The sequence below is a fragment of the Vidua macroura genome, chromosome 20, assembly GCF_024509145.1.
Source record: "Vidua macroura isolate BioBank_ID:100142 chromosome 20, ASM2450914v1, whole genome shotgun sequence".
NCBI lineage: Eukaryota > Metazoa > Chordata > Aves > Passeriformes > Viduidae > Vidua > Vidua macroura.
The window spans coordinates 3,667,310-3,679,344 of NC_071590.1; the positions used below are offsets into that span (position 1 = coordinate 3,667,310).

The following is a 12,035-nucleotide window of genomic DNA, read 5'->3' on the forward strand; positions in this document are numbered from 1 at the left end:
AAATATAGGTACACATATAAACAAAGTTTTCCTATGGATGAGACTCAGCAAGTTCAAAAAGCTACTACACAGGCCCCAGTAAAAACCCAAATAAACAGACACATAAAAGAGTGAAAGGCAAAACATCCTTCCTCCAACAGGCATCCTCTGTCTCAGCAGCATATTCCACACAAGCCTGCATTTTTGTGCCATATTGTCCACCATTAAATCTCCATTAGGGATGGCTGGTGGATGGGTCATCAGCTAAACATGCCAAACTTACCAGCTGGGAAAAAAAAGTCCAGAGGAAAAAAAAAAAAAAAAAAAAAAAAAAAAAAAAAAAAAAAAAAAAAAAAAAAAAAGGCATTTATCCAAGGTTGCAGACTGACCTGCTCCAATTTGCATAGTAAGGATTTCAGTTATAAAACAAATAGCTAAATGTTAAATATAGCCAAGGAGGAGGCATTATTCACCAGGGCCAACTCTGTGCTGATAGGAGCCACAGAGGTAGCACAGTACACAACATACAACAGCCAAATACGAGGCTACAAAGCCCATTAAACACAACTGGAGAGGCCTCTTTTTCTAGGGAGGTTTGTTCTGCAAGCAGGACAGTCCCTGCATCCAGGAGAGGAACTTGCAGGTCACGAATGTGAGTGTTCACAAAGAATGGGAAAGTGTTGTTTGTTTCAACAGGCAGCTGCTTTTTGTGCCTGACAGGCTACTGAAAAGTTTCCAGTACTAATTACAGGACACAGAAGTTGTCAATACATGATGCAACAAATAAATAGGGGAGGAATATGCCAAAGGAAGAAAAAGAACAGATCAGCCAGAGAAATCCTTTGTCAGTGACTATGTCAGATGCTGGTGCCTCAGGCTGGAAGCCTTCACTGCCCCACCAGAGGATGTGCTGCAAAAAGTTCATACTGTAAAAGAAATTGTGTTGCTTTGTCCTTTGCACAGAAACAAGCAGATAGGCAAAGTGACAATGACAACAACAAAACAAAGGGGAAAACATGCACTACAGAAAACAGTTCACACTGAGCCAGGCTGCCCAGAGAGGCTGTGCAAATTCCTTCATTGCTACATTATTCTTTGAAAAATAAAAATCTTCAAACCTCTGCCTTGAATGACAGGTGAAGACAGATCCAATCTGGAACAGACAGATGGATCAAATGACTTTTTGAAGTTTCTGTGAAATCTTTCCAGTGTAACCAATATCCACGTGGTCTTTACCTACACTATGCAAGTTATTCAGTAAAATAAAATAGAATTTATTTCGACCAAGAGCTCTGGCACAGGGAATACAATTTAATTTGCATTACCTTTTCAAAGGAAGCATGTGTGAAAGCACAGGAAAGGGATTTATAAGGAGCAGAAAGGGATTTAAAAGTTCCAAGATCCACATATCCAACATCCCCAGTGCATTTCATTCACAAACCTGAAAGGAGGTCAGAATTACAACATCCTTTTTGGACCTGGGAGAAGCAGTAAGAAATTATTTTTCTCAAGACTTCTGAAAAAACAGTGGCAGAGATGGCACCACAATCTCCCTGAATATCTAACCCATCAAGGCACTTGGGAAGTCCTTCTGAAATGTTTATTTTATAGACACACAGTATAAATACTTTCAAAAATAATTATTCGGCTTTCACAGGCACAAATGGAATTATCAAGGGAATCAACAGCAGAATTCAGAGCATAAACTCCCAAAATAAACCAAAGTTTAGATTCCCTTTGTGCTTCAGTATGCTGGGACGAGGAGATGGAGACTCCATGACAGGCTCAGAAACTGCAACATGGAATTTTGCCAGTCTGTGCCACATTCCTCTGCAACTATGCAGGTGATTAAATGTTAGCTCAATATAAATAAATAAATGAAAATATCACTTTACTTCAGTGCCAGTTCAAGTCAGCATCATATTTAATTCCATCATTCTGAAGTAAAAAAAAAAACAAAACAACAAAAATATGAAAAAGTTTGCTTTTTATCTCTTCACACATCTTTCTTTGCTCATGCTGCATCTGAACCAGCCACAGCTGTTTTATAGACATAGTTTCACTTATTTAGAATGGGATAATAAAAACTGTACCAGTGTATGGGAATGATTTCCAAAAAGTCTGATGCAGAAACATTGTAGTTTGCTGTAGGTTTTATTTAAAAGGGGTTTCAACAGGATTTTTTTTCAGGAATAGGAGAAAGTATCGGTCATATGCACAGAAGTAATTTTTCCACAACAAGAGCTACGGCACAATCATATAAAAGCAAGAAATTAAATCCAGCTATGGGAAGTGCATTTGCTTTGTCCTGTTTAGCATCACACTCAACAGAGCACACAGACTGCTCTCAGCAGAACAGGGAAAGGCTCCAAGAGCACGGGGGTGCTGCAGAAAGAGACTTTGTACAATGACACACTGAGAATTCTGTGTGTCTCCATCAGTGTCAGCCACGGAGAAAGAGCTTCCACGTGGGATAAGATAGGAAGGATCCACATGGAGAAGACAGGAATGGAGTAGGACACAAAAAAGACCAAGCCCAATTCCTTACTCTAACCTGGGCTTCACGGACAGTTCATCTTTATTCAGCAACTTAATGTGGTTCCTTTAAAAAACTGACCAGTAAAACAAAGCCCAAGTCATGCTGGAGTCTGACATCACCAGTACTATGATCCAAGGTGCTCTCCCTGGCTAACAAGACCTGAAATTCTACCATAAATACCACAAGAACAGTGATAAAAGAATTACAGCCAGAGACTGATTACTGGGCGCATTTAAGTCAGCAACAGAGGAAAAAATAGTGCTCTCAACCCATGTCAGCAACTTCCTTGGTCATTCTTGAGCCCTTGGGAGATGGACAGGAAAAGAATCACATTTATAAAAGGCATTCATTAAAAAACAGATCTCTCCATAAATATCTACAGATATCTCTATAGATAAGTGCACGCCAGTGTCTAACACAGGGGTAGCAACAAGTCACATTCAGGTCTAGCTACCCATACCTGGGCTTTCCCACAGCTTTAAAAGTATCTAAACCTTGCCAGGCATTGTACTCTCTGCAAAGTGGTACCAACACCATGGACCTGGGGTATGGAACTCACTTTATATACTGTCTCCTTTCCTCACCAGAATTACAAAACACCCTCTCGGGGAAAAAAAAAAAAATCCCCAAGTTTCATGGACAGAGGCAGCATTTTGATAAATAAAATCAACAGCCTCAATCAGGAGGTGGAACACATGCCATGATCCATTTTAACCACCCAATAACACAGTGGAAGAATCAACCTGGATGTCCTTACACAGCCACATCCCTTGGTACCAGAAAACCCCTCCTCTGGGTTCTCCATCACCTCTTCTGCCAAACCAAAAAGCACAAGTGGGGATAAAGAGGAAACACACCAGGAACTACTCCTTGCTAGAGTAGATTGTGGCAGCCTCCAAGGCTAGAGAGCCCATACCAACCCTTGGCCTCAGTAGATGATCCCATCCATACTGATTCTAAGAGCATCTCCTGAAGAAACACAGGAGGTTTCCCTTAACTGAAGGCAGCCCCACATCTCTGCTCCTGGGATGACAGACAGGCTCCAGCACAGCCTCTCCCTGCTGTGCTGCAGTGGCTGGTGCTAATGTTGTCACTTGTGCCATGTCTCAGAGCTGAGCCTTTGAAGTCCTGTACTCCCAGGGATTTCTGGTAGGCAGTGACAACTTTCATGACAACACAGCTGTTTGACGCAGACTCCCTCCTTCCTAATCCCTGGCAGGCTCTAACAGCAGGCAGGTAATTTCTTAAAATGCTGTATCTCAGACCCAGCTGTAAGATCAGGAGCTGCACTGTGTTCAAAAGCATCGCCACACCAGCAATGATAGACCTGTGCTGATTAACGGGGCTCTCTTGGAGCACTGATGGGGAGAGGAATGCTGTTATCAGGCAGCTGGGCAGAGGCTAAGGCCAACAAGCCTAGCCAGGCACCCCAAATATAGCTCCATCCACATGCAGACCAGTTCTTGAGTTGCAAGTCACCCTCAAGGAAGCACTTCTAGCCAGCAGTAAAGGATGGACTGGTAAAACTTGACATCCATTCCAGCAGGATGAGTTTCTGAGACAAGGTTTGTAGGCCTGTGAGACTGATGCTCAACAGAGCAGCAAATAACACTTGGTGCTGACACAGTGCTTTGTCTCCCAGTGCTTCCAAAACGCTGCTGCAGCCTGTCTGGACACTGTGGAGATAACAACTTATATCTCTGCCTCCACCCCCGGATGCTGCCCCAAACATCCTTTGCTGTTTTGTGTCAGGAGATGCAAGGGGCAGAGCCCTCTGCCTGGCTGCTCATAACCTGAGCACTATGCCAATGCCAGCAGCTCAACCTGGGCCTTCCTGAGAAGCACATCTTGCACCAGACAAAAAACCCACATCAAATCCTGCAGGATGTGGTACATGTCAATATCTGGATCGCTAAACAAGAAAAACCGAGCGAGGACACTGAGCCCAGCAGGCAGTCAAGCTTCCCAAAGACAAAAGACAAATTTCCTCCCATTTCAAACCCAAAACTCGCTCGGCATCGAGACGGATGCTGACACCCACTCCCACCTCCGTCTCCATGGCATCAGGCCGCTGCCTCCCTGGCCGCTCCAAGCGCGCGTTTACCGTGACCCAGGAGCGGCGAGCGCCCGCCCCGCACCCTGCCCAGGGCTCTCGGTGGGTGCGCGCCCCCGGCAGGCCCGCACCCCGCCCGAAGCCCTCCCGCCTTCGGCGGTGCCGGTGCTGCCCAGCCGAGGAAGCCAGCCGGGATGCCGGCCCGCCGAGGATGCTCGGTGCCTTTCCCAGCCCAAGGACAATGCGCGCGGCGGCCGAGCCGCCCATCGGTACCGAGCGGCGCATCCCCGCTGCCCGGGCTCCTCCCGCACCTTCTCCATTCATCCCTCCTTTGTTGTGCCGTGGGCTGGCCGGGCGCTGGCGTCCCTCCCGCTGTCCCCCTTACCCTGGGGCTGCCCGGCGGAGCGGGTCGGGGGGCTCGGTGCCACCGCAGGAGGCGAGCCCGGCCGGCAGCCGCCCTGCCACTCCCTGCGCGGCCGAGCGAGAGCCGGGAGGAGGGAGCGGGGAGCCGGGAGGAGGGATCTGGGCGGCGGCTCGGAGCAGCGGGGGCGGAGGAGGATGCGGGGCCGGCACCGCCGCTCCCTGTCGCTCCCGGCTCACGACCGGGCCCACACGAACAAAGGGGCCGGTCCGGGGCCTCCCCGCGCCGAAATCCTCCTGGTTGCCGGGCCCTGGCGCCTCCCGGAATCGGGTGGAAGGGTGGAAAGGCAGCGCGGAGGCTCCTCCTGGCTGCCCGCAGCCCCGAGCGCTCCTGCCCTAAAATCGGAAATAATGTTAAGATCGCCTTTTGCTCGCTGGAGCGGCCGCCTCCCTCCCCGCGGCACGGGTAAGGAGGAGCTCTCCAGGCACACCTGAATTTAGGTGGTAGTGATTTTGATTGATACAAGAAGGGAAGGGCAGGAGGTGTTTCCAGTTAAAAAAAAAAAAAAAAAAAAAAAAAGGCAAGACCCCCAATTGGCCAGAATTTAACGGGGAACGCAGCAAAGAGAACACACCTGCAGCCTTAGAAACTCGTTCATTCAAAGCAAGGATGGCCGGGCTGAGGTAGTGGTCATCACCTGGCCTTCACCACTTCCTGCTGTTCCCTCCCAGAACCCTGCTTGGGCTGACATTGCACGGAGATACAACGGAGCAGGGCCATACAATCATTTAGGTTGGAAAACCCCTTTAAGCTCATCGGGTCCAACCACTCCCCCAGCACTGACAAGTCCACCACTACTCCATGTTCCCAGGTGCTAATTCTTACACATCTGTTAAATCCCTCCAGGGACTGTGACTCCAGCACTGCTCTAGGCAGCCTGTGCCAGGACTTCATAGCCCTTTTGATGAGGAAATTTTCTACAATATCCAATCCAAACCTCTCCTGGTGGTACTAGAGGCTGTTTTCTCTTGTCCTGTCCTTTGTTCCCTGGGAGCAGAGCCTGACCCCACCTGGCTACACCCTCCTGTCAGACAGTTGTGAACAGTGAGAAGGTCCCTCCTGAGCCTCCTTTTCTCCAGGAAAAGGAGCATCCCCAGCTCCCTCAGCCACTCCTCATCAGACTTCTGTGCCAGACCCTTTGCAGCTCTCCTGCCTTTCTCTGTACATGTTCCAGCACCTGTCTAGTGCCTGTGCCCTCAAACTGCATCCCTAATTTAGACAGGAGTGGAAGTGCTTTGCACAAGGGCCATAACTCTACTCAATGTACTTTATTACCTCTACAGACACCCACATCACCCAAGGGGCAGCCCAGTATATTTTGCACATCAGATGCTATGGTGGAAAGCCCCAGGGTATGCGGAAACAGAGGAAGCTCCCACCCAGCAGCAATCCCCAGATTTGTTGCTGTGACACTGCTCCGTTTTGCCTCCGGGAGCCCAAAAAAGCAGAGATAGAAATGAAGAAGATGCAGGCATCAACGGAGAGAAGAATGGAGCTGAGGTCAACTGAGCATCACCCAGAATATAAGATTTGACAGTCCTGGTTTTAGCAAGATGATCCAGTCCCAGGAGGCAGCTGCAGGCATCCTCATTTTTCATCTTGCAGAGAGGAAGCCAAAGTAAGAAGTGAAATGGCTGGTCCAAGCCAAAAATAGAACCTGAAGCACCTGACTTCAACGCCTCTGCTTCAACTGCTAGTTAGCTGCATTTTCCTGACATTTTCCTACATCCAAGCTCAAGTCATTGCTTTGCAGTCTGTATACAAGAATTTTTGTCTCCTCTCCAATCTATAGTTGCCTAGGGAGACAGTATGGTGCCAGGAGAAGAGTGAGATGAGAAGGTGCCTATTGAATCAGGCTTGGGCTCCAACAGGACTTCTCACTTCTCCATCCAGCTCCACCTCTGATTTGCCAGCTCAGTCAGTCCCTATCCATAGGTCCAAGTCTCTTTCCTTATCCAAATGATGGTAGAACAATGATGGTGACCTCACTTTGTGAGACTAACAAGAAGCATTGCATGCAGACATGCATTTGGTAAGAAGGAGTATAAATTTAAAGGAGTTCTGGGGAAAAAAAATCCTCTTTAATATTTTCAGGTACTTCAGGGTAGGATTTCAAATCAAGAATTGCTTAGAAGTTAAACCTCATTTTTGATCAATCGTACAATTTTATGCTCAATTTTATATACACTAATTTGTTCTTAGTACAAATAACTTCCACATAAATGTTTAAATTACAGCTCTGGTCTACATGACAAAGAAGGTCAGCAGGTCTGGGGTTATATTTTGCCTGCAAATGTGGTACACGCAGCAGCTCTGGGAGGAGAATCAAGCCCACTGGCTTCAATGCGATGAAGCTAGAAAAAAGTTCACAGCTCTTGCAGTCATTTCCTTGAATCATTTTGACAAATCTGCCTCTCTGACTAAACTTTCTCTGGGGAATTTCCAGGGAGAGCAAGAAAGATTATCCAGGGACAGAGCTCTGGCAGTGATGTGGCTGAAGTGCCTGTAGATTTGAATTTGTGTCTTCTCTCAAGTGCTCTCCCACAAAGCTGTCCCTCAGCTTTTGTTGTACCTGCTTGTCACAAAGCTTCAGGATGACTATAAATGTTGAAATGCTATCATCCCACAGACACTACTATTTCCCAGTAACCATTTTTTTATTCACAGGGGCTTATGTGCAGGCAAAGAACCCCTCACTGATGTCCTAGACAGGGAGAGCACAGGAGACACGTAAGTTTCAGCCTATGAAGATGTGAGGACTTGTTAATTTTACACAGATGAGCAGAATAATGACTTTAATTAAACCATTATGTGTAGAGAGCTGGTCTGTGATCTCTGACATCTCTGGGCTATCACATTTTCCTGATAGTACTCTCTACTACCTTCTTGTTTTCTGTGATATGATATATATCTTGTTTTGAAAAGTGGCTTCTCACAGATAGGCAAAACTGTCTTCACTTGACTGATCCATTACTGTGATTTGACAAGTATTTGCATTAGCTGTTGGGATCTCTAAAAAGCTTCACTGCTGTTTTCTTTTAAATTACTCTGACAAACAGAAGCATTACACAGACAATATAATGCAAAAACCAAGGGAATATTCATGCCTGCATCTAGGGAAACAAAAAGAGCTAATATTTTGTGTTTTGCTGTTATCTATATTGTTTAAATAAAGACAGCCAAAATCTTCAAGTATCGTTCCATTTTATTCACCAGCATCAGAGATAAAGCACCTCTCCACAAAGAGCTGGTGAGACACTCAACTTGTCACATACCAGTAAGTTACCCACCCTAATGCCCCAATCCTTCACTTGTTCTCCAAAGGCAGCAACCTTTTAAAGATGACAGTTCACATAAAGGCCACATGAAGGGCTGATATCAAGACCCCAGATGCCAACAAGGGCTTGAGTTGAATCCCTTCATTCTTTTCCCTACCACAGGCCTAGAAATCCCTGCCTATGTACTGTGGGAACTGAGTGGTGGCAGAAACGATATTTGAAAATATTGCACAACTTCATTACTGTCAACTTTCAGTTATGTGATTTCCAGCACCTCAAAGGTGCAGCCACAATGACAGCGTAAGCTCCTACTGTTCATTCAGGCTGACACTATAAAGAGCCTTCTGCATCTGGGGGCAGAACACAAAATTCCAGCATTGGTGGGAGGAACAAGATTAAAGTAGTGATCTGAAGAAAAGCTGTTTTTTTCCTTTGATTACAGAGCTGCTGAAAGACCTTCTTATCTTGAGGATCAGTGGCTGCTTTAGGCCTTAGTCATTCTAGGCCAAGACTAAAGTTCAGAAACTTCTTATAAACAGTCTTTAAATTAAAATTAAGATCTTGCATGGTTGCAATGATTCAGCCAAGTGTGACGTGTTTTCAGGCATTTGTTATCTGACCCAGAGCCACCACAAAGCCTCTAATATCCAGCAGATTCTGTTGTATGTAGATAGGTGAGAGAAACTCCTCATCTTCAGACATTTATATCCAAGTCAACTGTCTAAGCTTTCTATGTAATGAGTGCAGAGGAACAGGCACTGGGGTAGAATTCCCACCATCGTACTGCAGACCTAAAATGGATTAATTGCTCGCTAACGATGCTCCCTTCCATCCATGAATTAAAGAGATATTTGAGAACTAGCCAAATGAGATGTTTAAAGTTAAGTGATGACAGTCCCACCCATCCCCCTTCCAGAGACACTCAGCACAGCTAATGGTGCTTATTTGGGTACACATAGCTCAGAGGTGTGTGTTGGGTACACTCTTGTCTGAAGGCCTCACTTTGTTCTGTTTCACTGGAAGAAATGAGGCTGTTGGCCAGGATTCAACATGGGCAAGGTCTGGCTCCAGGACCCTTTAGGGGAACACCCTTGGCTTGTACAGTGTGCTGGAAAGTGCTTTGTGAAGGCTTTCTACCAGCTGACTTCTGTGAGTTCCTGTATATTTCTTAACATAAAAGGAAGTGTGGGTAGAAATATGTTGAAGGATCATGGCAGTTCTCATTAATTATGAAGATCAAGAGGAGCTCTTACTGCTTTTTTAGTGTGTTTCCTATACTGAAATTAGTGCATTAGCTGTTACTTAAACTCCAACCATCAGTATAATTTATTCATTAACACAGCCTAGTTCCTGTTGTTCCACATTTTGAAAGTAAACTACCTTACTGCAGTAGCAATGATTCCAAGGAATGTGGGACAGCACTCCACACAAATACAAAACAGTAAGATAGATCACACTGCATGACTGAAGAAACAGTGCCATTTTCATCACAAAGGCTGTTTCCTGCCCATGAGCCCAAAGGCAAGTGGATGTTCAGAGAAATTCAGCATCCATTAAGTGGAGACCTTCTGAAATTCTGTGTGTGTCCAAATGCCCTATGTAAATTCACACTGGCAGTGGAGAACTTGGAATAGCTCTTTTATTAAGTCAGTAGATTATCATCAGTCATTCGTCTGAAGATGAAGCTCCTCTTTACAGATGAAGTAAATGAGAGTAAATAGAGAGGAGAAATATCTGTGAACATAGCTGTTCATTCAGCTGAAACAGAAATGTGTTGGTTGACATCTGCATCACAACTGAGTCAAACATCTACAACAAAGCATGACTGAAAAAAAGTAATACAGGAGGATCAGAGCATGGAGAGACTAAAGGGAGATTTGACAGTAATAAGCATAACATCTTATTCAGGGGCGGCAGGGAACAACACAGCAAAAAACCAGAGGTTAAGTAGTGAACAAACCATTCCAGCACAGTACCACATATTTATTTTCCCTGTTATTGCCCTAAATCTTGTTGCTTGTCTAAATCAAGACTAAAGAGAAGACTGTCCTTTATTAGTTCATTTTCAAAGATCAGGGCAACTGCCAATTGCACTTACCCAGGCAAGTTTCCCTGCTTTTTGGAGGACACATGGAACTATACAGGGAATTATCAGAGGTTTATAAAACAGGCTATGCTTCACCTAATCAATAGACTGTAGGACACCACACTGGGAGCTCTAAGGCTGGCTTTCTTCTCTGGATTGAATGTGTATAAAAAGAAGTGCATGAACTGAATGAAGAACATCATAATGCCTTGTCCCATGGCACAAGGGCCACCATCTATTTTTGAAGGTATACCTTGCCAAGCCCTCTCTCCACAGATGAGCCAAATAGAGATAAAAGAGACTCGTAAGCCTCCTGACCTCAAAGGTGAGCAAAACCCACCTTATTTTGTAGACTTGGAATCAAATTTGAGAGGGATAAGTTTATTGTCCAAGGGCCCCCTAACACACAGAATCCAGGTAAGCAGATCCTGGGCATTATGATGTTCTTCATTCAGTTCATGCACTTCTTTTTATACACATTCAATCCAGAGAAGAAAGCCAGCCTTAGAGCTCCCAGTGTGGTGTCCTACAGTCTATTGATTAGGTGAAGCATAGCCTGTTTTATAAACCTCTGATAATTCCCTGTATAGTTCCATGTGTCCTCCAAAAAGCAGGGAAACAAAGATCCACCATAACGGGGCAACTCTGCATTTTTCCAGTTGTCAAAGCATCATGAGCATGCCCGCAAACTCTCCAAGCTCAGTCTCTGTGCATTGCAAGTCCAAATTCCTTCTGGATCAATATTTTTCATTGGATGTCAAAAAATTATTCCCCCCTATATACCTCTTCTTCTTGTCACCAAGAGTGTCAAGATTTATTGTGTTCTCTGACCTCATCAAATAAGTTCTGTAACAAACTGGGGCCAGCCTGTACTTGGTGAGAAAAAATTAAAAAGCTGTTTATTTCCATGTTGTTTGGGCGTTGCCACAAAGACTATTTTAGACCCAAAAGAAGCACCAGATGTTTTCTAGCAGAGCTACAGAATGCACTGTGAGAGGCAGGAGAATCCTGTTTCCTTTTCATGAACTGGAGCATGATAGAAGATCAAGGCTGAGGGACAGGAGCCAGGATGAAAAAGTTTCCTACCTCTGTCCAAGACTTCAAAAAAGATTTCAGTACCTACAACTAAAGTTGTGTTTAATGGGGAAGGGGAGGGAAACGAGACTTCAATTTTGACACTTAAGGCAGGCTTTTAAAATGTTGTCAGCAGGCAGTGCCTGGACGTGGTTTGGATTGCTGCTGTGGCTGTGGGCACTGACCACTGAAACATCCAGTTCGGTTTCTCAGCCTTTAATTCCCAGAAAAGCAAAACTATCCTTTAAAAGGCTCTGACACTGTAGTTTAACATAGGGAACATTTTCCAGAAGATCCTAAGGCACACAAGAAACAATCTTTGTAACCACTTGCAGATGAGAAAAATTGGAGCATAAAGGCTCACAGTCCCATGCAGGATCACCTACAGTCCACTGATTTCCAGTCACTAAAGCAGTCAGTTGGACCCAAACAGGTTTGTGTAATGGCTGTGATGTAAGTCTCACAATAATGAGCTCTGCCAGAGCTGTATGTGAGGTATGGAATAGTAGCAATTCTCCTGTGTAAGGCAGAAGGAGTCTGGAAAAGGTAGGAGGCTGTTAACAGTACAACTGCCCTCTGCTTCCTGCCAAGGGATATTTTTAATT

General features: G+C 45.2%; 1 protein-coding gene across 3 annotated transcripts in view; it reads right to left on the reverse strand.

The window, feature by feature from the left end:
• CLIP2 (CAP-Gly domain containing linker protein 2) overlaps positions 1 to 12,035 on the reverse strand; it is a 97,773-nt gene that overhangs the window by 73,841 nt on the left and 11,897 nt on the right. Inside the window, exon 1 of one of the 3 annotated variants that reach the window (XM_053995336.1) lies at positions 4,957 to 5,030. The exons of the other annotated variants lie outside the window; for them this stretch is intronic. The gene's annotated coding sequence lies outside the window, so the exon portion shown is untranslated. Of the gene's footprint in view, positions 1 to 4,956; positions 5,031 to 12,035 lie in introns of those variants that run through there. 3 annotated transcript variants of the gene reach the window in all.